The sequence below is a fragment of the Saccopteryx leptura genome, chromosome 4, assembly GCF_036850995.1.
Source record: "Saccopteryx leptura isolate mSacLep1 chromosome 4, mSacLep1_pri_phased_curated, whole genome shotgun sequence".
Classification (NCBI taxonomy): Eukaryota; Metazoa; Chordata; class Mammalia; order Chiroptera; family Emballonuridae; genus Saccopteryx; species Saccopteryx leptura.
Genome location: NC_089506.1, coordinates 166,272,715 through 166,296,814, shown reverse-complemented (window position 1 = coordinate 166,296,814; position 24,100 = coordinate 166,272,715). Strand labels below are relative to the sequence as shown.

Here is a 24,100-nt window from a genome sequence, read left to right as displayed (position 1 = left end):
TGGTTGTAGGCTATTGTTGTGCATTACTTTGAATATTTCTTGCCATTTCATTTGGCCTCTATTGTTTCTGTTGAGAAGTCAGATGTCATCCTTATGGGGGCTCCTCTGTAGGTTATTGACTGTTGTTTTTCTTACAGCTTTTAGTATTCTTTATCTTTCAATTTTTTTTATTTTAATTATGATGTGTCTAGGAGTAGGCCTCTTTGGGTTCATCCTTAATGGGACTCTCTTGTTTCTTGAACTTGTGTGACATTTTCCTTCATCAATTTAGGAAAATTTTCAGCTATGAATCAGATTCTCTATCCCTTGATCTTTCTCTTCCCCTTCAGAAACCCCTATAATGCAGATGTTGTTTCTCTTCATGTTGTCACAGAGCTCTCTTAGAGTTTCCTCAGACTTTTTGATCTTATTTTCTTTTTGCTGCTCTGCTTCCTTGCTTCCGTTTATCTTGTCTTCTAAATCGCTAGTTCAATCCTCAGCTTCTTCCATCTTGGTTTTAATTCATTCTAGTATGGTCTTCATTTCTGATATTATATTTGTCATTTCTGATTGATTCTTTTTTTAATATTTCAATGTCCTCTTTGATACTTGCTATCTCTTTATTTAGGTGCTCGTTATGTCCATCCATTGTTGCTCTAACATCTTTGAGCATCCTACCAATCATTATTTTGAACTCTGTATCCGGTAATTTGATTATTTCATCTCATTCAGATCTTTTTCTGGGGATTTCTCTTATTGATTCATTTGGGTTGCATTTCTCTGCATTCCCATTTTGTTTGTGTATAAGAAGGGTGTGGCCACAGGAGACCAATGGGTGTGGCCTATGTATTCTCTAGGTGTGGTCTGTCAGCAGACCTGCCACCTCCTCTGCTGCTGCCTCCAGCATTTGGGCACGGGGGGTTGCCGGCACCGGCCCACCGCTGCAGTCGCTGCGGCTTCTGCCTCACCTCCACGGGTGGGACTGCATTCACACATCGGGACTGCAAGCCCTGGCCAGCCCCTGCCCTCTTCCCTGCCCCCATGGGCAGGGTTCCTCTTGCACACCAAACCGCTAGCCACAAGCCTCAGCCAGTTCCCCGGCTTCTGCCTTGCCCCACAGGCAGGACTGCAGGCGGGACAGCTCTCGTGAGTCATGCCCACCTTTGCTGGTTGGACCGCTTTTCTGTGCGCCATCCGCAGCCGTGACCAGACCCCAGCTTCCGTCCCTGCCAACAGGACCTTGCTCCTGTGTCCTGCTGCTATCCACCCTTCGGTGAACACTCAGCAGTGTGTGGGTGGCAATGCAGCTCAGACCTCAGCACAAAATACTGTTTCCCTGATGGCTCCCTGCCTGGAAGCGATACTTTGCTCTGAGTGCAGCAGGAGAAGCTTCTGTTTAGCTGGTGACCAGCTTCTCTTTGCTGGTATTGCTGGTTCCAGGTAAAATATTCACTTTAGATTTGGGGAGTGACTCAGCCCTGGCATTAGAGTGGCTGTCCCTCAAAGTGTTTCTCCCTGTGCCTCCTAGATTGCACTCTTTTCCTGTTACTCCAGTCCTCTCAGCTCTCCCCGTCCCCTGGATCCCTGGGTGAGTGGTTGTGAAAGAGGTTTTCTTGTGGACCCTGTACGAATCCTGAGTCTGAGAAATCTGTCTCTTTCTCGTAAACAGTATTCTGGCTTGTTTCGCAGCTAAATACTGTCCGTACACCTCTTCTAGGCTCTGGAGCTGCCAGCTAGGGCTTCAATCCTGGAGCCAAGGACCCTCCCCTCTCCGGAAAACTCCCCTCCTGCCACGCAAGTCCCTCCAGGCTGCCACTTGTTCCCAGGGGCTGGGCAGCCCTCTCCATGTTTCCGCTTTTCCTACCAGTCTCAGTGTGGCTTCTTTAGTGATCTTTGGTTATGGATTCCTCTTTGATTAGCCCAAAGTTGGTTTTCCCAGATGATTATTCTTAAAATTAAGTTGTAATCCACTTTGGTTCTGCGAGGTGGAAGTTGGTGTGTCTGCCTACTCCATCGCCATCTTCCTACCCTCCCTAGAGTGGTCTCTTCTTCACTGACACTTTCTTCCTTTCCTCTCAACCAAAATATGACTCTCTTCCTTTTGAAACTGCTTAAAAGTTACCCCCTAAGACAGTGGTCCCCAACCTTTTTTGGGCCAAAATCAGTTTAATGTCAGAAAATATTTTCATGGACCGGCCTTTAGGGTGGGACGGATAAATGTATCAAGTGACCAAGACAAGCGTCAAGAGTGAGTCTTAGACAGATGTAACAGAGGGAATCTGGTCATTTTTTAAAAATAAAACATCGTTCAGACTTAAATATAAATAAAACAGAAATAATGTAAGTTATTTATTCTTTCTCTGCGGACCGGTACCAAATAGCCCATGGACCAGTACCGGTCCGCGGCCCAGGGGGTTGGTGACCACTGCTCTAAGACTTCCAAAAAAACTACTCCGCTCATTCCTAAATGTTATATAATTCTTAAAGACAGAAAAACAAATCTGTGAAACTCACAAGCAAGCAAAAAAAACTAAATCCTCATTGAATGCCAGCTCTATACAAGTACCAGAGAGAGCAAGTACTTAAATATCTTCTCATTGTGACTAGCTCTGGTGTCTCTACTAACTTGCTTATCTTTATATTGCAATCTACCTCCCATTTGAAATTATGCATTTTTTTCAAACACAAATACTCAGACTGCTTCAGCCACTAGATATATACTCCTAGGTATAATCAATTGGTTAGAAGGTGGAGGTATACAATGGCAGGCAGAGGAAGAACTCCTATGATTTCTGTTGTTTTAAATAAATTTCAATAATGAATTAGTGCCAGTATAGCAAATACAACATAAATTTCCTAGTTTTCTGACTTTTAACTTAATGTAACAAAAGGTAAAAACCACAGTCAATGTATATTTAAAGTTAGAATACTATTAGCAGACTTTTCAGCAGAGACTTTGCAGGCCAGAAAGAAATGAGATGATATACTCAAAGTGCTGAAAGTAAAAATTTCAAACAAAAAGTAATCTACACAGCAAGATTATCAATCAGCATCAAAGTAGAGACAGAGTTTTCAAAGAAAAGCAAAAACTAAGACGGTTCACCACCACTAAATGCACCTTACAATAAATGATAAAGGATTTCTTTAACCTGTAAACAAGGGTACTAATAAGTAACAAAAAAAATAAGAATGTAAAAATCTCACTAGTAAAGGTAAATACATAGAAAAGGTAGCAAACTAATCAATTCCAAAGCTAATACAAAAGATAACAGACAAAAGTTGTAAAAGCAGTAACTATAACAATCAGTCAGGGGCACAAAAAGGTATATAACATGGGACATCAGTAACATAAAACATGAGAAGAGAGTAAAAACACAGCTCTAGAATGTTGAAAAGCCAGCAGCCACTGCTGCCATCACAGCTGCCTGGCCCGTGTAGGTTTGCATTTAATTCGGAAAGACTGTAAAGAAACTGCGGAGCCATAAACTGGTGAACCATTTTTCTTTATTCTAGACTTGCATTCGGCAAGCAAGTCAAAAACACACAGTGGGAAAACACTTCCCTTTCCGTTCCGGGCTCCCAAAGCCACTAACTCATTCGAGTTTTCCTAGAATCCAAGGCTTCCATCTGACCAGTCTTATTCAGCTTTGTTCCCCGCCTCCTTCTCCCTCAGCATTCCGCCATTTCTGACTGGCTCCCCCCCTCCACATAGCCTGTGTCTCTCCCCTGGAACAACAATTTGGTCTCCTCCAAATGGTCTCTTAGCTCCTTCTTTTAAAAACTTTTGACATGAAAGTCCTCCCCCCAAAACATATTAGCATAACCAAGCCCCTTCCCAAGCAAGAAGGGCAACTAACTGTTATCACATGAGAGCATCACCACATGAGAGCAGCTGCCATCTTTAACAGAGTGAGCAAAAATAACTTATCTGCTCGACAAACATGTTCATACTTAACTTGCAGTCAACTTAAAATAGACCAGAATATATATGGGCTGATATATGTGAGCTTCAATATAACCACAAAGCAAAAACCTAAAGTAGACACAAAAAATTATAAAAATGGAAACGAAACATACCATGAAAGAAAGTCATCAAACCACAAGGAAAGAGAAGCAGAGAGAAACAAAAACGCAGCCAGAAAATAATTAACAAAATGACAATAAGTATATGCCCATTTAATTACTTTAAAAAGTAAATGAATTAAACTCTCCAATTAAAAAAAACAGAGTGGCTGAATGAATAAAAACCAAGACCCACCTATCTGCTGCCTATCAAATTCACTTCAAATACAGGACACACACAGACTGAAAATGAAAAGGCAGAAAAAGATGTTTCGTGCAAATAGAAAACAAAAGAAAGCTGGAGTAGCTATCAGACAAAATAAACTGTAAAACAAAGACTATGATAAAAGACAAAGATGACCATTTTATAATGATAAAGGGGTCAATTCAACAAGGAGATATATTTGTAAATATGCAGGGGTTTTGAAAAGAAGAAATGCACTCCATGTTTATGGCAGCATCGTTCACAATAGTGAAGATCTGGAAACAGCCCAAGTGTCCGTCAGTGGACAAGTAGATTAAAAAGCGTTGGTACTATATATACTATGGAATACTACTCAGCCATAAGAAATGATGACATCGGATCATTTACAACAACATGGATGGACCTTGATAATGTTATACTGAGCGAAATAAGTAAATCAGAAAAAACTAAGAACTATATGATTCCATACATAGGTGGCACATAAAAATGAGACTCAGAGACATGGACAGGAGTGTGGGGGTTATGGGGGGGGGGGGAGGAGAGGGAGGGAGTTAGGGAGGGGAGGGGCACAAAGAAAACCAGTTAGAAGGTGACTGAAGACAATTGGACTTTGGGTGATGGGAATGCAGCATATTAAAATGTCAAAATTACCTAGAGATGTTTTCTCTGAACATATGTACCCTGATTTATCAATGTCACCTCATTAAAATTAATTTTTAAAAATATATGCAGGGGTGGGTAAAAGTAGGTTTACAGTTGTACAACTAAATAATTCAGCCTGACCAGGTGCTGGCACAGTGGATAGAGAGTTGGACTAGGATGCAGAGGTTCCAGGTTCGAAACCTAGAGATTGCTGGCTTGAGCACAGGCTCACCAGCATGAACGTGGTATCACTGGCTTGAGCGTGGGATCATAGACTTGACCCCAGGGTCGCTGGCTTGAGCTCAAAGTTCACTAGCTTGAAGCCCAAGGTCGCTGGCTTGAGCAAGAGGTCACTCACTCTGCTGTAGCCTCCCACCCCCCATCAAGGCACATATGAGAAAGCAATCAATGAACAACTAAGGAACAACAACAAAGAATTGATGCATCTCATCTCTATCTCTATCCCTTTCTGTTTGTCTGTCCTGTCTGTCCCTCTCGCTGTCCCTCTCTGTGTCTGTCACACACAAACACACACACACACACACACACACAAAAGAAACAATAATTATTAAATAATAAAAGAACAAACTCTTTTGAGTACTCACACTATAAATCTACTTTTGCCCACCCCTTATATACACCCAATACAGGAGCACATAAATATATAAATCAAATATTAACAGACCTAAATAGAGAAATCAAAAGCAATACAGTAATTATAGGGGACTTTAATACCCCATTTACATCAATAGATAGATCATCTAGACTGAAAATCAATAAAAAAAATTGGCCTTAACACATTAAACTTAATGCACTCAATAGACATATACTAAACATTCCATCCAAAAACAGCAGAATACACATCCTTCCCAAGTGCACAAAAACATCCTGCAGAATAGATCACTATTAGGCCATAAAACAAGTGTCAATAAATTTAATTTTATTTATTTATTTATTTTTACAGGGACAGAGAGAGTCAGAGAGAGGGATAGACAGGGACAGACAGCAACAGAGAGAGAGATGAGAAGCATCAATCATCAGTTTTTTGTTGCGACACCTTAGTTGTTCATTGATTGCTTTCTCATATGTGCCTTGACCGCGGGCCTTCAGCAGACCGAGTAACCCCTTGCTTGATCCAGCGACCTTGGGTCCAAGCTGGTGAGCTTTTGCTCAAATCCGATGAGCCCGTGCTCAAGCTGGAGAGCTCGTGGTCTCGAACCTGGGTCCTCTGCATCCCAGACTTACGCTCTACCCACTGCGCCACCGCCTGGTCAGGCAGGTGTCAGTAAATTTAAAAAGACTGAAATCATAGTATCAAATATGACTACAATGTTATAAAACTAGAAATCAATCACAAGACGAAAACTGCAAAATATGTGGATACTAAACAGCAATGCTATTGAACAAACAGTAAGTCAAAAAAGACATCAAAGGGGAAATAAAAAAATTCTTCAAGACAAATGAAAATTGAAATACCACATTCCAAAATACACGGAATACCACAAAAGCAGTTCTAACTGGGAAGTTCGTAGCAATATAGGCCTACCTCAAAAAACAAGAAAAATCTCAAATAAACAATCTAACACTATATCTAAAGGAATTAGAAAAAGAACAAAGCCCAAAGTTAGTATAAGGAAGGAAATAATAAAGATCAGAGCAAAAATAAATAAAATAGAGACTATGAAAACAATGGAAAAGATCAATGAAACTAAGAGCTGCTTCTCTGAATAGATAAACACAATCAAAAGCCCTTCTGCTAAACTTAAAAAGAAAAAGGGCTCAAATAAGTGAAGTCAGAAAGGAAAGTGGAGAATCACAAGCGATACCACAGAAAGACAGTAAACACCGTCAGAAAGAACAAAGGCAGAAAGAACTATGAACAACTGTATACCAAATAACTAAATAACCTACAAGAAATTGATAAATTCCTATGAATATCAAATTCCTCTAAATAGAAATGTAAATGTAAAAGAACTAAATTCTTCCAAGACTGAACCATGAGAAAAAAAGAAAGAAAGAAAAGAAGAAACAAAATCTGAGTAGAGCTATGTAAGGCCAGTAGCCACAGCCACCATCAGTCGCCCGGCCCATGCAGGTTGCATTTCATTCGGACAGATGGTAATGAAACAACAGAGGCAAGAACTGGTGGGTCATTACCTTTAATCCTAGCTTGCACCCAGCGGGTGAGAAATACACACAGTGGGAAAACACTTCCCTTTCCATTCAGGGCTCCCAAAGCCACTGACTCATCTGAGTCTCCTAGAATCAAGGTTTCTACCTCACCAACCTTATTCACCTCTGCTCCCCATCTCCTCCCCTCTGCACAAACTCTGCACAAACTGGCTTCTCCTTCAGCACTCCACCATTTTGGCTGCTTCTCCTCTGCAATGCTGATGACAGGATCTCAGCAAGAGAGCCCCGGGTCTGCCTCATTTTATAGTGTAAAAATTAAAGCCTTTAAGCCAGTATACAAATAAGGAAGTCTCTGATACAAAGCCACTTACCTGAGCATAAATGGGATTCCTAAGAGTGCACCACCCCACATCACGCAATAGTCAAGGGTGTGGGGAAAAGCTTAGTTTTGAGAAGATCTTAGTATTAGAAGGATGTTTAAAAGATCTTAGCATTAAGAGAGTGGGAAAGGCTTAGTTTTAAAACTAAGCCTTAGGATATAATGACTTTGCCAGTTTATAGCCTGTCTCCCACACCCAATGCAAACCATAAGCGAGCAAACATATATATCATATTTACAAATTTATTTGACCTACAACCTACTACTAACGAGATTAAATCGGTAATAATAATTTAACTTTTTAAAAATTTAAAAATACCTCCCAGAAAACTGTTGTAAAGTAGTATACTTGAATCCGTGGGTTACATAGAGACACCAAGTCCAAATGAATTTTTGAGGAGTTTAATAATTATCCGGTTAACTACATGGGGCATGTAAAGGCAGCAGCCGGGGCCAGGGCCACCATCAGAGCAGCCCAGCCCATGCAGGTTCACATTGGATTCAGACAATCGGTAAAGAAAGAACGGAGCCACAAACTGGTGGGCCATAGTCTTTAATCCTAGCTTGCACCCAGCGGGCAAGTAAAAATACACACTGGGCTCCCAAACCCACTCACATTCAGTGCTCACAAAGCTACTGACTTATCCAAGTTTCCTCGGATCAAAGGTTTCTAGCTCACCAGCCTTATTCTCCTCAGTTCCCCATCTCCTTCCTTATCCCAGATACAAACTCTACAGAAACTGGCATCTCACTCAGCACTCCGCCATCTTAGCTGCTTCTCCTGGCCTACTCCACGTGGCCTCCTCCTGCTCTCTGCTCTGTTCTCTCCTCTAATGATAATCTCGGGATCCAAGAGCGCAAGCTCCCGCTCCGTCCCCATTTTATAGTGTAGAAATCCAAACTCTTAATCCAATATACAAAATAGGGAAGTCTCTAATACAAAGTCACTTCTCTGAGGCATGATTGGATTGTACGACCCCACATCAAAAAAGGGTGGGAAAGGCTTAATCCCAAAACCAAGCCCCAGGCTACAAGGATTCTGCCTGCCCAGAGACACACATTAATATCACCTGGGCAACGGCCTCCACGTGGGCAGCGCCACTTTAACAAAGTGAGCATAATACATATTATCTGCCCAACAGGGCACAATCTCAAATCATGTAGAAAGTCCCTACCGTTCTGTGGCTGGTTTTATAGACCAAATCACATACGAGTTCGGGTGAGTAAGGAGGGAGCATGGTACAATAGTCAATTACTAACAAGCTTACAACATCTATCTATAGGATCTATTAAAAGGAAAAAGCATTCTTACACATCAAGACCACAAGATAACACAGTAGTGATAATTGTTTTATATACAGTGGTACCTTGAGATACGAATTTAATTCGTTCTATAACCAAGCTCATAAGTCAGTCAACTTGTATATCAAACTGCCAATACTGGACCCATGCGCCAACTAGCAGCAGCTTCCCAAATCACGACTCATATCTCGGAATTTCGCTCAGATCTCGAACAAAAATACGGACCAAGCTGCAGCTCATATCTTAAAAAATTCGTATGTTGGTCTGTTTGTATCTCAAGGTACCACTGTACCTGGGCAAAGACATTCCCAAATCTTCTAGTGTCTACCACCCATCCTTGTTGCCACAACGAACTGTTTAGCTTAGTATAAGGTGAGAAGCTAAATGAAATTACCTTTGCTAAAAGTGTTAGGGCTAACTTATTAGGAAACCTAATAAGCTAATTCCCGCTTGTTTAGTTTACAAGTTTTTATACATATAAAGGATTTCAAAAGGGATGATTATTAGAAAGTATATAAAATGTTACAGAATGCAGGTTTTTCAAGCAAGAGGAGGGGGCTCGTGATCCCTGTGTCTAGAGGTATACATCACTCTCAGGACTCCAGGAGGGGAGGAAGAGTTAGAATCAGTGTAGAAATTTTTAGTTAAGATATGTAAACATAGTCTTCTAAAGGATCTTAAGGATGGGGAAGATGAAGTTTTCAGATTAAGTTTTATCTTCTTTGTTGTCTAGCAAGTAGTGGCCTCAGTCCTTCCAGCGAACTATGATTAGTTACTAACTAACTTTTTCCCCTTTAATCTCTTTCTCTGGTTTTTTTTTTTTTTCTTTTCAGAGAGGAGGGGTAAAGGGGCCTGAATCCTTCTTTTAAAATACTAATGTTAACAATTTTTGCAATTCCTTGGCACCTTATCACAAAACAAAAGATCAGGACCAACAGCTTCACTGATAAGTTGTACCAAACATTCCAAGATTTAATACCTATACTTCTCAAACTCTTCCAAAATATTGAAGAAGAGGAAACACTTTCAAATTCATTTTATGAATCCAGCATTACCCTGATACCAAAACAAGACAAGGATACCACACACAAAATAATAAATTTAACAGGCCTGTATCGCAGATGTGCATAGATGCAAAATTTCCTAAACAAAATATTAGCAAATCAAATGGGACAATACATTGAAAGGATCATATGCCAATGTTGGTCAAATTAAGTTTGTAAATATGATGTATATGTTTGCTAGCTTATAGTTTGTATTGGGGGCTAGGCAATGCCAGATATAGTGGTCTGTGAGGTTGCAGGTTCCCTTCCTGACTGGGAGGGGCCATTGCCTTGCTAATGTTTACTGGAAGAGAGATTCTGCCCCACCACCGAGAGGGGCAAGAGGATTTCTTCTTTCTCCCCTCCCTGATTCCTTGCCCTCCATGTAAAAAGCAGGTTTTCTATTTTTCCCTTGGCTTTTCTTGTGGCTTGCCTGTCTTGGTGAGACACCAATAAACAGAATGGCCCACCATTCACTGACTCTGCCATTTTTTTTTACCATTTGCACAAATTCAATGAAAACCTGCATGTGAATGGCCACGATGGTGTCAGCGGCCCCTGGCCTTATAGTTATGACCAAGTGAGATTTATTCCAGAGATGCAACGATGGTTTAACATCTGCAAAGTATTCAATGAAGGACAAAAGTCATATAATCATCTCAAAAGATGCAGAAAAAGCATTTGACAAAAACTATTTACAATAAAAATTCTAAAAAAAGATAGGTATAAAAGGGAATGTGTCCCAATATAATAAAGGCCATGTATGACAAACCCACATCTAACATTAAGTGTGGTTAAAATCTAAAAACTTCTTCTCTAGGATCAAGAACAAAACAAGGATCTCACTCTTGCCACTGGCCATTGGGATTCCTAACCAGAGCAATTAGGCAAGAAAAAGATAAAACAGTTATCTAAATCATAAAGGAAGAAGTAAAACTGTCACTATTTGCAGCTGACATGATACTATCTATAGAAAACCCTAAGGACTGCACCAAAAAACTATTAGACTAATAAATAAAGTCAGTAAAGTTTCAGAATACAAACTCAATTATATAGAACACTGTTGTGTTTCTATTCACTAATAGCAAACTATCAGAAAGAGAAATTAAGAAAACAATCCCACTTCCAATTGCATCAAAAAGAATAAAATACCTAGGTATTAATTTAACTAAGGAGGTAAAAGATCTGTATACTGAAAACTATAAGATACTAATACATGCATTTGAAGAAGACACAAATAAATAGCCTATTTCATTCTCAAATATTAAAACAATTAATATTGTTAAAATGTCCAAAGCTATCTACAGATTCAATGCAATCCTTATTGAAATTCCAGTGGCATTTTCCATAGAATAAGAACAAATAATTCAAAAAGTTGTATGGAATCACAAAAAAACCCAAACAGCCAAAGCAATCTTAAGAAAAACAACACTGGAGGTATCAAACTCCCTGATTTCAAACTACAAAGCTATAAAATCAAAAGAGTATAATATTGGCATAAAAACAGACACATAGCAATCAATGGAACATAATAGGGAGCCAGGAAATAAATCTGCACATATATAGAAAATTAGTTTACAACAAAGGAGCCAAGATCATACAATGGAGAAAGAACAGTCTCTTCAATACATGATGGTAGGAAAACTGAATAGTCACATGCAAAAGAGTAAAACAAGACCGCTATATTACACCATACACAAAAATGAACTCAAAATGGGTTAAAGACTTTAATATAAAACCTGAAATTTTAAAATTCCCTAGAAGAAAACATAGGCAATAAGCTTCTTGACATTGGTCTAGCAATGATTTTTATTGTTGTTTTTTGGATATGACTTCAAAGGCAAGGGAAACAAATGGAACTACATCAAACCAAAAAGAGTCTGCACAGTGAAGGAAACCATCAACAAAACAAAAAAGACAACCAAATGAATGAAAGAAAATATTTACAAATCATATCTCAGATAAGGGGTTAATATATAAAATATATAAAGAACTGCTTGACTAGGCGATGGCACAGTGGACAGAGCCTCAGACTGGGACACAGAGGACTCAGGTTCGAAACCCTGAAGTCACTGGCTTGAGCACAGGCTCATCCGGCTTAAGCGTAGGCTCACCAGCTTGAGCATGGGGTCGCTGGCTTGAGCAAGGGGTCACTCACTCTACTGTAGCCCCTCAGTCAAGGCACATATGAAAAAGCAATCAATGAACTAAGGTTCCACAACAAAGAATTGATGCTTCTCATCTCTTTCTCCCTTCCTGTCAGTCTTTGTCTGTCCCTCTTGCTGTCCCTCTGTCTGTCATACACACACACACACACACACACACACACACACACTATATAAAGAACTTACACAGTTCAACAAAAATACAAACACCTTGATTAAAAAATGGGCAGAGACTCTGAGCAGACACTTTTCCAAAGATGACATACAGATAGCCAACAGGCAAATGAAAAGATGTTCAACATCATCAATTACCTGAATAATGCAAATTAAAACCAAAATGGTATATCACCTTATCACTGGGAGTATGGCTATTATCAAAAAGAAAAGAAGTAATGACTGTTTGAGAGGATGTGGAGAAAATAAGTCTCGCATACTGTTGTAAGAATGCAAACCGGTGTACCCACTATATAAAAGCTAAGAGTATAACTACTGTACGACCCAACTACTTCACTTCTGGGTATTTATCCAAATAATACAAAATTATTAATTTATAAAGATATATGTAATGAACAATTTATGTGTCCTTTGCAGCACTATTTACAATAGCCAAGATGTGTGTGTCTATGTGCATGTGTGTGTGTGTTTGTGTGAGAGAGATAGAATATTACTCAACCATGAAAAGGGATGAAACTTTACCAATTGCAACAACATAGATGGATCTTGGGGGTATTATGTTAAATGAAATTAATAAGATGAAAAACAAATACCATATAATTTCACTAATATGTGGAATCTATAAAATAAAAACAAAAAAACTCACAAAATGAAAGAAAATATACTCATAAATACAGAGAAAACTGGTGCTTATTAGAGGGGATAGGGGATGGGGAATGGGGGCAGGCTAAAGTAGATGAAAGGGATCAACTGAATGGTTATAGATGTAACTAGACTTAACAGTGGAAAACACTATGTAATGTATATAAATATTAAATTAGAAATGTTGTATACTTGAAATATATATATTCTTGCAACCCAATTTTACCACAATACAAAAAAAATGTTAAAATGAAGTTCTTCTAAAAATCTGGAATAGGGCCTGGCCAGCTGCTCAGTGGATCAAGAATTGGCTCAACACGTGGACATCCTGGGTTTGATTCCCAGTCAGGGCACACAGGAGAAGTGGCCATCTGTTTCTCTTCCCCTTCCTCATCCCCTTATCTCTCTCTTTCTTTCTCACAGCCAGTGGCTCAACTGGTTTGAGCATCAGCCCAGGTGCTATATGGATAGCTTGGCTGATTCAATCATCGGCCCCAGATGGGGGCTTCCAGGTGGATCCCAGTAGGGGCATATACAGGAGTCTGTCTCGCTATTTCCCCTCTGTTTGCTTTAAAAAAAAAAAATTGGAATAAACCTCCAACAACCTCAGAGAATTAGAAGGAAAAAGAAAACTGTCAATAAATTTTGGATGAATAATGTTCTAAGAAATCATGCAATTCCAGTAACAGATATTAAGTATACACAAATTATATCTCTTAAGAGAAAACATAGATCATGAAAAACAAAGAGGATTAATTGTTCAAGATTAAAAGAAAATTAAGAAACATAAGAATCAATGGGGCCCTGGCCAGTTGGCTCAGTGGTAGAGCGTTGGCCTGGCGTGCGGGAGTCCCAGGTTCGATTCCCAGCCAGGGCACACAGGAGAAGTGCCCATCTGCTTCTCCACCCCTCCCCCCTCCTTCCTCTCTGTCTCTCTCTTCCCCTCCCGCAGCCAAGGCTCCATTGGAGCAGCGTTTGCCCGGGCACTGAGGATGGCTCTGTGGCCTCTGCCTCAGGCGCTAGAATGGCTCTGATTGCAGCAGAGTGACGCCCCAAGATGGGCAGAGCATCGCCCCCTGGTGGGCGTGCCGGGTGGATCCTGGTCGGGCACATGCGGGAGTCTGTCTGACTGCCTCCCGGTTTCCAACTTCAGAGAAATACAAAAAAAAAAAAAATCAATGGAATGCTTGAAACCTAATTGAATCCTGTATCCAAAAACCTCAAAAAAACTGTTTAAGGACAATAGGGAGATCTGAATAAGGACCATTACATTAAACATCTTATTAAACTAATGTTAATTTTCTTGTATGTGAGATTGATATTATGATCATGCTGGAAATTATACATATTCTTAGAACATGAATGCTAAAAATTTTTAATTATCATGATAACTTTGATACAGTCTAAAAAAGCTTTATAGGCCCTGGCCGGTTGGCTCAGTGGTAGAGCATCAGCCCAGCGTGTGGATGTCCTGGGTTCAATTCCCAGCCAGGGCACAGAGAGGCACCAATCTGCTTCTCTACCCCTTCTCCTCTCCATTCTCTTTCTCTTCCCCTCCTGCAGCAAAGACTACATTGGAGCAAAGCTGGCCCGTGCGCTGAGAATGGCTCCATCGCCTTCACCTCAGGCGCTAAACTGGCTCCAGTTGCAATGGAGCAATGCCCCAGATGGGAAGAGCATTGCCCCCTCGTAAGCATGCCGGGTAGATCCGGTCAGGCACATGCAGGAGTCTGTCTCTCTGCCTTCCGCTTCTCAAGTCAGAAAAATACAAAAAATAATAATAATAATAATAAAAGCTTTATAAATGGCCCTGGCCAGTTGGCTCAGTGATAGAGTATGGACAGGGTATGTGGAGAAGCGACCATCTGCTTCTTTACCCCTCCCCCTTCTTTCTCTCTCTCTCTTTCACTGTCTCTCTCTCTCTGTCTCTCTCTCTCTTTCTCTTCCCCCCCTCCCAGCCACAGCTTAAATGGCTCAAGCAAAGTTGGCCTGGGCACTGTGGAAGGCTCCATAGCCTCACCTTAGGCACTAAAATAGCTTGATTGCCGAGCAACAGAGCAGCAGCCCCAGATGGTCAGCGTATTGCCCCACAGACGGCTTGACAAGTGGATCCCGGTTGGGGCACATGCGGGGAGTCTGTCTCACCACCTCCTCAACTCTCAATTAAAAAAAAAAAAGCCTTACAAATATGTAAATATATATTTACATAAAATATATACAGTGTGGGCCCTGGCCGATTGGCTCAGTGGTAGAGTGTTGGCCTGGTGTGCAGGAGTCCCGGGTTCGATTCCCGGCCAAGGTACACAGGAGAAGTGCCCATCTGCTTCTCCACCCCTCCCCCTCTCCTTCCGCTCTGTCTCTCTCTTCCCCTCCCACAGCCAAGGCTCCATTGGAGCAAAGTTTGCCCAGGCGCTGAGGATGGCTCCGTGGCCTCTGCCTCTGGCACTAGAATGGCTCTGATTGCGGCAGAGCGATGCCCCAGATGGGCAGAGCATCGCCCCCTGGTGGGCATGCCGGGTGGATCCCGGTCGGGCGCATGCGGGAGTCTGTCTGACTGCCTCCCCATTTCCAGCTTCAGAAAAATACAATATATATATATATACAGTGTGTCCGTAAAGTCATGGTGCACTTTTGACCGGTCACAGGAAAGCAACAAAAGACAATAGAAATGTGAAATCTGCACCAAATAAAAGGAAAACCCTCCCAGTTTCTATAGGATGATGTGGCAGTATGTGTGTATGCGCAGATGATGACATAACACCATGTATACAGCAAAGGAGACCACGGCCATGCCAGTCGAGATGTGGACGGTACAGAGGAAAGTTCAGTGTGTTCTGTGGCTCTCTAAATTCAAATCCATTACCAAAGTGCAATGTGACTATCGGCGTGTTTATAACGAAGCGCCACCACATAGGAATAACAGTACTCAGTGGGATAAGCAGTTGAAGGAAACCGGCAGTTTGGTGGAGAAACCCAGTTCTGTTAGGCCATCAGTCAGTGACGAGTCTGTAGAGGCTATACGGGATAGCTACCTAAGGAGCCCTAAAGAATCTGTGCGTGAGTCTGACCAGGCAGGGATAGAGCATCGAACTGGGATGCCGAGGACCCAGGTTCGAGACCCTGAGGTTGCCAGCTTGAGCATGGGCTCATCTGGTTTGAGCAAAAAAAAAAAGCTCACCAGCTTGGACCCAGGGTCGCTGCCTCAAGCAAGGGGTTACTCGGTCTGAAAAAACTAATGATTGATGCTTCTCATCTCTCCATTCCTGTCTGTCTGTCCCTGTCTATCCCTCTCTCTGACTCTCTGTCTCTGTAAAAAAATAGAAAAAAAGAGTTTTAAGAATCTGTGCATGAGCCCACATCAAACTGCACTGAATAGGTATGAGACTGGGAGAGTTTTCCTTTTATTTAGTGCAGATTTCACATTTCTATCATCTTTTGTTGCTTTCCTGTGACCGGTCAAAAGTGCACCATGACTTTACGGACACACTGTATAACTAGAAAATGTGGAAAAATGTTAACAGTGACTGAATACAGATGAAAGATAACATGGGCAGTTTATTGCCCTACATTTTCAATTTTCCATAGTACTAAACATCTTCAAAGTAAAATGTTGAAGGGAAGAAGACAGCATAAGAGGAGGCCAGTTTGACTGAAGTTTAAAGAATAAATGCTACACTAGTCTCAGCAAACATGAAAACCAGCTGCGTGATCCTGGGCAGGTCACAGAACCTTTCTAGACCTCAGGTGAAAGAAAGAAGTGAATGATCTCTAAGGTACCTTCCATCTCTCAAAGCCCACTATTCTACTACTTCTTCTCAGCTCTAAAAAGATAACCATACGCAAAGTGGAAAAGCTCATCGACCTGCTGTAGGGATAAAATATAATAAAATAAAGTAAAATATTTAAAACAACCAAGTGCCTATCACATGGAACCCAATCTCCTCTCTTTTGAAAAAACATGTTTAAAATTCTTCAGTGAAAAAACAAAAGAAAGGTATAAGTACTAATTAACTTGAAAGAAGTAGCACAGAATTATAAAGATTTATTTTAATATCTATTCAATTTCACTTTGAACCTAAAATAACAATTCTAAAAGGCTAAATATAAATGTGCTCTGATGAACTAGAAACAGAAAAATAAACGAACTTCCTAAGAATTTTTTAAGCAAGCTGCATAGCTTTCCAGTGAACTTAGTATGATGTACATCTCCTGGCAGATGCTCCAGAGCATGTAAAATAAGATGACATTGGTATTGTATCAGGACTTTAAATAACACTCTGGGAAGATTTCAGACTGGCTTAAAATCTTAAGAGATATCTCTTTTAAAAAGAAAGCAAGGAGAAGAAGGCTTAAAATTCAATATAAAAGTACAGTGTATTATTTTCACTTCCAGAAAGATTCTGAAGTGCCATTAAATTAAATCCATAATTAATTAAAAGTCATATAAATTAAATTTATAAGGAGAAAAGCAAAACAAAGTATTAACTACTATATAGTACAAATTTTGCCAGATTTTTTTTTACAGCATTAAGAGTATTTTGAGCATTAAAATGAATTTTCCTTTTGGTGAAATAATCAATCCTTGACATAATAGGAAAGACAGTTGTCCAAAAGGATTCTGTGCATAATGTCAACATGCCCAGTTGCTTAAAAATCAAAAATCTTGGAGTAATCCTTGAGTATGTCCTCCATTTCCAATCCAAACTATCCACAAGTCCCATAAATTCTGACTCGAAAAAATGCATCTCTGATCCATCCCTCTCTCTTGTTGCCAGCACCGTATTGGGCCGCCACTCTCTCACCCCAGCTCCTAAAACTGCCCACTTCCACTTTCACCCCAGACAGTCCATTTCTTACACAGCACCTAATATTATTTTGAATAAAATATAAACTTCTTGTCAAAACCTTGAAAGCCCTGCATATTCCTATAACTTCTTCCAACTCGTCTCTGCCTAAATCAGCCATACCAGGTCTTTTTCTCTTCCTCAAACTCACCAAGCTCTTTTCTCCTTCAAAGTCTTAGTACCCACTCTTTCTTTCTTTTTCCCCCAGCTTATTAAAATGCTGTTGACATATAACATATGTAAGTTTAGGTGTACAAAGTGATGATTCGACACGTGTGTATATTGCAAAATGATTCTCACAATAAGGTTAGTTAACAGCTCCATCCCTTCATGTAATTGCAATTGTGTATGCATGGTGATAACATTTAAGGTCTGCTCTCTGGACAACTTTCAAGAGTATAACACAGTAGTGCTGTTAATTACAGTCCCCAGGCTGAGCATTAGCTGCTCAGATCTTATTCATCTTACAGCTGGTAGTTTATATATTCCCTTTGCCCAGCACTTCTCCATATACCCCAGTCTCCAGCCCCTGGCACTGAGCATTCTACTTCCAATATCTATGAATTTGGCAGTTTAAGATCCCACATTCCATCAAAACTGAGAAAATACAGTATTTGTCTTTCTCTTGTTTGACTTATTTCACTATTCCTTTTTGTGTTTGTGTGTGTGACAGAGACAGAGAGAAGGACAGATAGGGACAAACAGACAGGAAGGGAGAGAGATGAGAAGCATCAATTCTTCGTTGCGGCACCTTAGTTGCTCATTGATTACTTTCTCATCTGTGCCTTAACCGGTAGGCTACAGCAGACCTAGTGACTCCTTGCTCAAGCCAACTACCTTGGGCTCAAGCTGGTGAGCCTTGCTCAAACTAGACAAGCCCTCGCTCAAGCTGGTGACCTTGGAGTCTCGAACCAGGATTCTCTGCATCCCAGTCCGACAACTCTCTCCACTGCACCACCACCTGGTCAGACTTCACTATTCCTTTTAATGAAAATTCTTTCCCCACCAAAAATACCACACACATATACCACCCATTCTTGAAATAGCTCCTTCTCATATATAGGATTCATCTTAACTATTAACTCCTTAGAAGAGGAGCCTATTATTTTAACTACCCTATCTTAAATAGCTCATCTCCAAATTATTTGCTTTTTTATTTTCCGTCAAGAAACCTATTACAATTCATAATTATTTTGTCAGTTTATTTTTAAATTGCCCCCCCTCTACGATACAAGCTATAAGAATGCTTATTATTCATCATTATTATATCTCCAAAAGCAGCAAACTCTCTCATACTTAATAGAAATCTATCAACATACATCAAATAAACTAATGAAATAGTAAATGAACACATGACTTATGTAGAAAATGGAACTACCAATGCTATTAACAAAAGTAGAAAACTAAGGTATACTTAGTTTAGTGCCAGGCAGTTGAAAATAAAGAACTAGTGGGAACAGAGTCTGGGAAAAACATATAGATTGAGATCTGCTGATTATAAGTGTTAGTTGAAAAAATAATAATTACATCACAAATTGATAGAGAATCAGTAAGCTTAATAAGCAGAAGAAGAATAACAAATACAAAATGACTACAGTCTGCTTAGGTAGGAGAATAATATAAACACTACAAAATCAAAACAAATCAAAACTTTCAAAAGAAAAAAAATAATTACTTTAGCAATTAGTCATATAAAAATGACTATTTTACTTTTATTTTATTAATTTATGAAGAAGAGTAATGTGATCCTACCTTACTACTATTCATTGTTGGTCATATCTTAGCTAATGTAGCAGGTCCATGTTGAAAGATTACACATTAGGGATGAGGAAGACACTTGATAAAACTTTAGTGAAGTCTCACAGGAATGGTCATAGGTCTAGACAGAATACATGAGCTGCAAGAAAAAATTCAAGGAGTCAGAACTGTATACTACAGAGGAAAAAGGTAAAAATGTACACACAGAGTCTAGTAGGCTACCACTGGAGGTCAACTGCAGCAGTCTCTCACGTTCACCCATTGAGAATAGGAATATTCTTCTTACATAACTTTATTCCCTGCTTACTCTCTCAGTTTTCTTTCCACAAGTCTCCTAATGAGTAATGTAGCTTACCTTCTCTTCTAACCCATTCCCAGAGTTTTGAATAGGTAATTCATGGTTTTCTCCATTTTCACAGCATAAAACTAACTTCAAATTTGAAGCACATCAGAAGCAACTGTACTTGTTAAAATATTATTACAGACTGAAGAAGTAATTAACTATTTGAGAAAAATTTTGCCAGTGGCTGGGAAGGTTTGGGAAGGATTCTTCCGGCACACACACTTTCTCTAACATATGTCTAACATACTTCAGTATGCCAAAGCATAGCCCTCACACCAGCTAGTCTCTCAACCCTTGAAACTAGAATTTCTAAGATGTATCTTGGTCACTGGCTCCTCTTATCACTGATGTCAGTAAATGCAGTTTACAGCCCTGTCAAAGTCCCTCATTTTTTGCCTCATGCCCTCATATTTTTAATCCCGACTCCTTGCTTTATATTTAGCTTTCCCCTTCTTTCAAGCTCCCCATTTTTGTTGGCCTCTTCTGTTTCCTGTCATTTTCCCTACTTACTTGACTTTCATATGAATCAGAGGACATACCATTGATGTTACCAATAAGATTACTCCTTTCCTTCTGCTCAGGAAACTGACCAAACATAGGAGTATCTTCCAAGTCTCCTACTCTTAAAGCTTTTGACCCACTTCATCCACCAGACAAGCATGTTACTCTCTTCTAGATTTGACAGGGTTCTCAATGCTACACCTGGTTATAAATCTAATCTAGTAGAGAAGCAGACAGTCACTTCTCCTGTGTGCCCTGACCAGGAATTAAACCTGGGTCATCCACATACTGGGCCAACGCTCTACCATTGAGCTAACTGTCCCGGGCTAAAGTAAGGCTTTGACAAGAGTTTTATATTAAATGAAATTCGTGATGTAAAATGACACTTAAATATGAAAATTTTAATCATGACTTCTCTTTATACTGCTTTCAATAGAGTATTTTCAATCGAATCCCAAGAAATAGTACAGTAAACAATATTACATATAAAAATTTCCAAGTAACAAAATATAGTGAGTGTGTACCTAAATGTACGTATTATTTATGTTACCTAATTCCACTCTAAAGACAAGCCCCCAAAGTTATTGGACAATCCACTTATTTTGAAATTTTTTAGCTTCTCTTTTCTGTCGGCAAAGATAATCCAGAGTTACCTAGAATTACATATTATGCCCTGGCCAGATGGCTTAGTTGGTTAGAACATCATCCCAGAGCACAGAGATTGCCAGTTCGATCCCTGGTCAGGGCACATACAGGAACAGACTGATGTTCCTGCCTCTCTTTAACTCTCTCCCTTCCTCTCCAAAAACAATAAAATAAATATTTTTTATAAAACACAATATTTAGACTTCCATATTCTGATTCCTCAGAGTGATACAGGAACAGTTATTTTCAAAGACCTAAAAACAAGAAAGACAGCTATTCAACTGGATCCTGGCCTATTCTGGAGCGGTGTCAACTGTGCAAGAAAGCTAGTAAGAGCCCCCATGTGTTATTTATGTATCACTCTCCAATTCAAGTCTTTCCTATACTTTTTATTTTTCAATGTGAATAAAACCCAGTATTTTTCCACTTGATGTTGAAATAATTGTGGTTAAAAATAAGTAACAACTTCCTTGATAGAATCTCTACTAAAGGCAATGATTAAAACTTATATTCCTTGTATTACTTCAAAGGTACTTGATAAAGATTTCTAAAATTTCTATAGACAAATTAAAAATGTATAATACTGACTTTCTGGTGCACCTTAAACTTTCCCAACTACCCACGTTGCCATCTCTAACTCACACTCATAACCAAATATAGTTCCTATTCCTTAACTGCGCTTCTCCTCACAACTAGAACTGGAGTGAGGCGAGAGAGGGTGCAGCATTTATGGAGACATCCACTCTCAGGGTCGGACAAGCGCCCCTGTGCAACTGCATGACCCTGAGAGTGAGCGTTCTCACTTTGTGTCCAAGGCATCGCTCATGCCTCACTCTGGTCCTGACCCTACTCTCTCCCACCTCTACTCTTCTTACTTTCCAGTAAGTAACAAATCAAAATCTAATTCTGACAAAGCAAATATCTAAAATTAAGCAATAAATTTAAATGTAATTTTGCATCCATTTAAAATCATGTTTCCAAAGAAAAGTTCTTGTTCGCAATGTGATGTTAGGTGAAAAAGAGATGAAGCAGGAATGTCTAGATGCAATAAGATTTTTTTTTTCAAATGAGAATGAGTTTCATGTGCATGTAAATGACAGACATTTGTTATTTTTTACTCCCTTTATTTTGATGGTAGCATCTCAATTATTTTCTATCCAATTACCCTTCTCCTGTTCTCAATCCACGTAATTTGGGTGGCACTAATCATTCTCACTCTCAAGTTCCTGGAATCAGGACAAAGCTCCTGCTATAAGTACATGACCCAGGTCTGGACAGTCAGCATCTTTCCTCCCACAAGCAGTTGTTCAGGAATGAGTATGTAACCCAATAGGACTAAGAAAACTCAATTCCACAAGAACTAATCAGAAAGTTATCTTTCCACTGAGGCTGCTAAATTGAAAGAACACAGTATCTACTTTACAGCAACTCAACCAGAGAAAAGAATTGCTAACCAACCAGAGAAAAGAATTGCTAAGAAATGGAAAGAGATATGAAGAACACTCCAAAAATATTTTGCCCCTAGATCTAATCACACTTGAGTTCAGGTGAGTTCGAATGTGAATAGATTTACTTGCAGTGATCTTGGAATTACTGCTAGGAAACAGTTCTCTCTGGATTTCTCACATTCCTGCACAATCCTTCTGAGCCTTCTGAGAAAAATTCTACAAAGATATTGTCATGATAGCCTTGGGGCTAGAGACAGTGTCTCTCTACAGATAGAGACCTCCATTGAGCTTTGGAAAAATAAAGCCCTCTCCTTTCCTTCCCTGGAAGATATTCACTCATGTTCTCTTTTTAACTTATGTTTATTATGTTACTTTATGTTTTTTAATTTATATTTACTATATTCTTATATAAAAAACTTAAAGACACTTCCTTTCTCCCCTGGAGAGATTAAATTAATGAGTCGTCTCTCTCCCTCTGCAGAGTATTCTGCATTGCATTTTCCTACACAATAAAACAGACAAAAATTTCTGCTCTAATCGAGATTATACTCTAGAGAAAGGAAACAAAATACAAAATAAATGCATAGTGTTGGATTTTATTGGTGATAAGTGTTATAAACAGAGAAAAAGCAGAAAAAGGTTAAGAAACAGTATAGAGGAAGTAGGAGATTTCAAGTTTATGTTAGGTGATGAAAAACCTTTCAGATGAAGTGATACTTGAGCAAGGACCCAAAGGAGATGAGGAGGTAAGCCATATGGATTTCTGGAGAGGAGCATTCCAGGCAAGGAGAAGAGTACATGGAAAGCACCTATTTAAGAAAAAGCAAGGAGACCTGCAGAGAGTGAATGGTAGAGACAACAGAAAAAGCTGAGTTCAGAGAAAGATCCTGCAAGAGGGAGGGAGAACAGGACCACAAAACTAGCTCATCTGATAGACCTGAGTTTATACTCTGAGTAACACGGGAAGCTACTGAAACAGTCTGAGCATGGAAGTGACATGATCTGTTATGTTTTTAAAAGGATGACACTAATATTATAAGGCTAATATTCTGAGAGCAACAGTAGTAGCAGGGAGACATGTTAAGAGTTACATAAAAGGAGAGAAAGGATGGTGTTGAACCAGAATGAACCTAATAGAGGTAGTAAGAACTGGTAGATTTCAGATATATTTTGAAGACAACAGAATACATTAAAAGACTGTGTGGAGCAAGTGAAAGAAAAAGTTAAAAATAAGCTCGGGGTTTGGGGTCTGAGCAAAAACATTGAAAGTGTTGCCACTTACAGAGAGAGAATTACTTTTTTTTCTTTTTTCTATTTTTTTTTTTTTGTATTTTTCTGAAGTGAGAAGCAGGGAGGAAGAGAGACAGACTCCTGCATGCGCCCAATTGGAATCCATCCGGCATGCCCACTAGGGAGCAATGCTCTGCCTATCTGGGGCATTGCTCCATTACAACCAGAGCCATTCTAGCGCCTGAGGCAGAGGCCATGGAGCCATCCTCAGCACCCAGGCCAACTTTGCTCCAATGAAGCCTTGGCTGCAGGAGGGGAAGAGAGAGACAGAGAGGAAGGAGAGGGGGAAGGGCGGAAAGCAGATGGTCACTTCTCCTGTATGCCCTGGCCGGGAATCGAACCAAGGAATTCCACATGCCAGGCCAACACTTTACCACTGAGCCAACCGGTCAGGGCTAAAATTATTTTTTTAATTGGGTTTCTATCACTGTCAATCAAAAGATGCCTGATGAATATAAAAATTTATGCCAGGCCCTGGCCGGTTGGCTCAGTGGTAGAGCGTCGGCCTGGTGTGCGGGAGTCCTGGGTTCGAATCCCGGCCAGGG

The 24,100-nt window shown here is 39.9% G+C and overlaps 1 protein-coding gene across 5 annotated transcripts in view; it reads right to left on the bottom strand.

The window, feature by feature from the left end:
• Window positions 1-24,100, bottom strand: part of FER (FER tyrosine kinase) — a 460,210-nt gene that overhangs the window by 418,475 nt on the left and 17,635 nt on the right. For 3 of the 5 annotated variants that reach the window (XM_066381979.1, XM_066381978.1, XM_066381980.1), the window contains exon 2: window positions 19,323-19,467. The exons of the other annotated variants lie outside the window; for them this stretch is intronic. The gene's annotated coding sequence lies outside the window, so the exon portion shown is untranslated. The remainder of the gene's footprint in view (window positions 1-19,322; window positions 19,468-24,100) is intronic. 5 annotated transcript variants of the gene reach the window in all.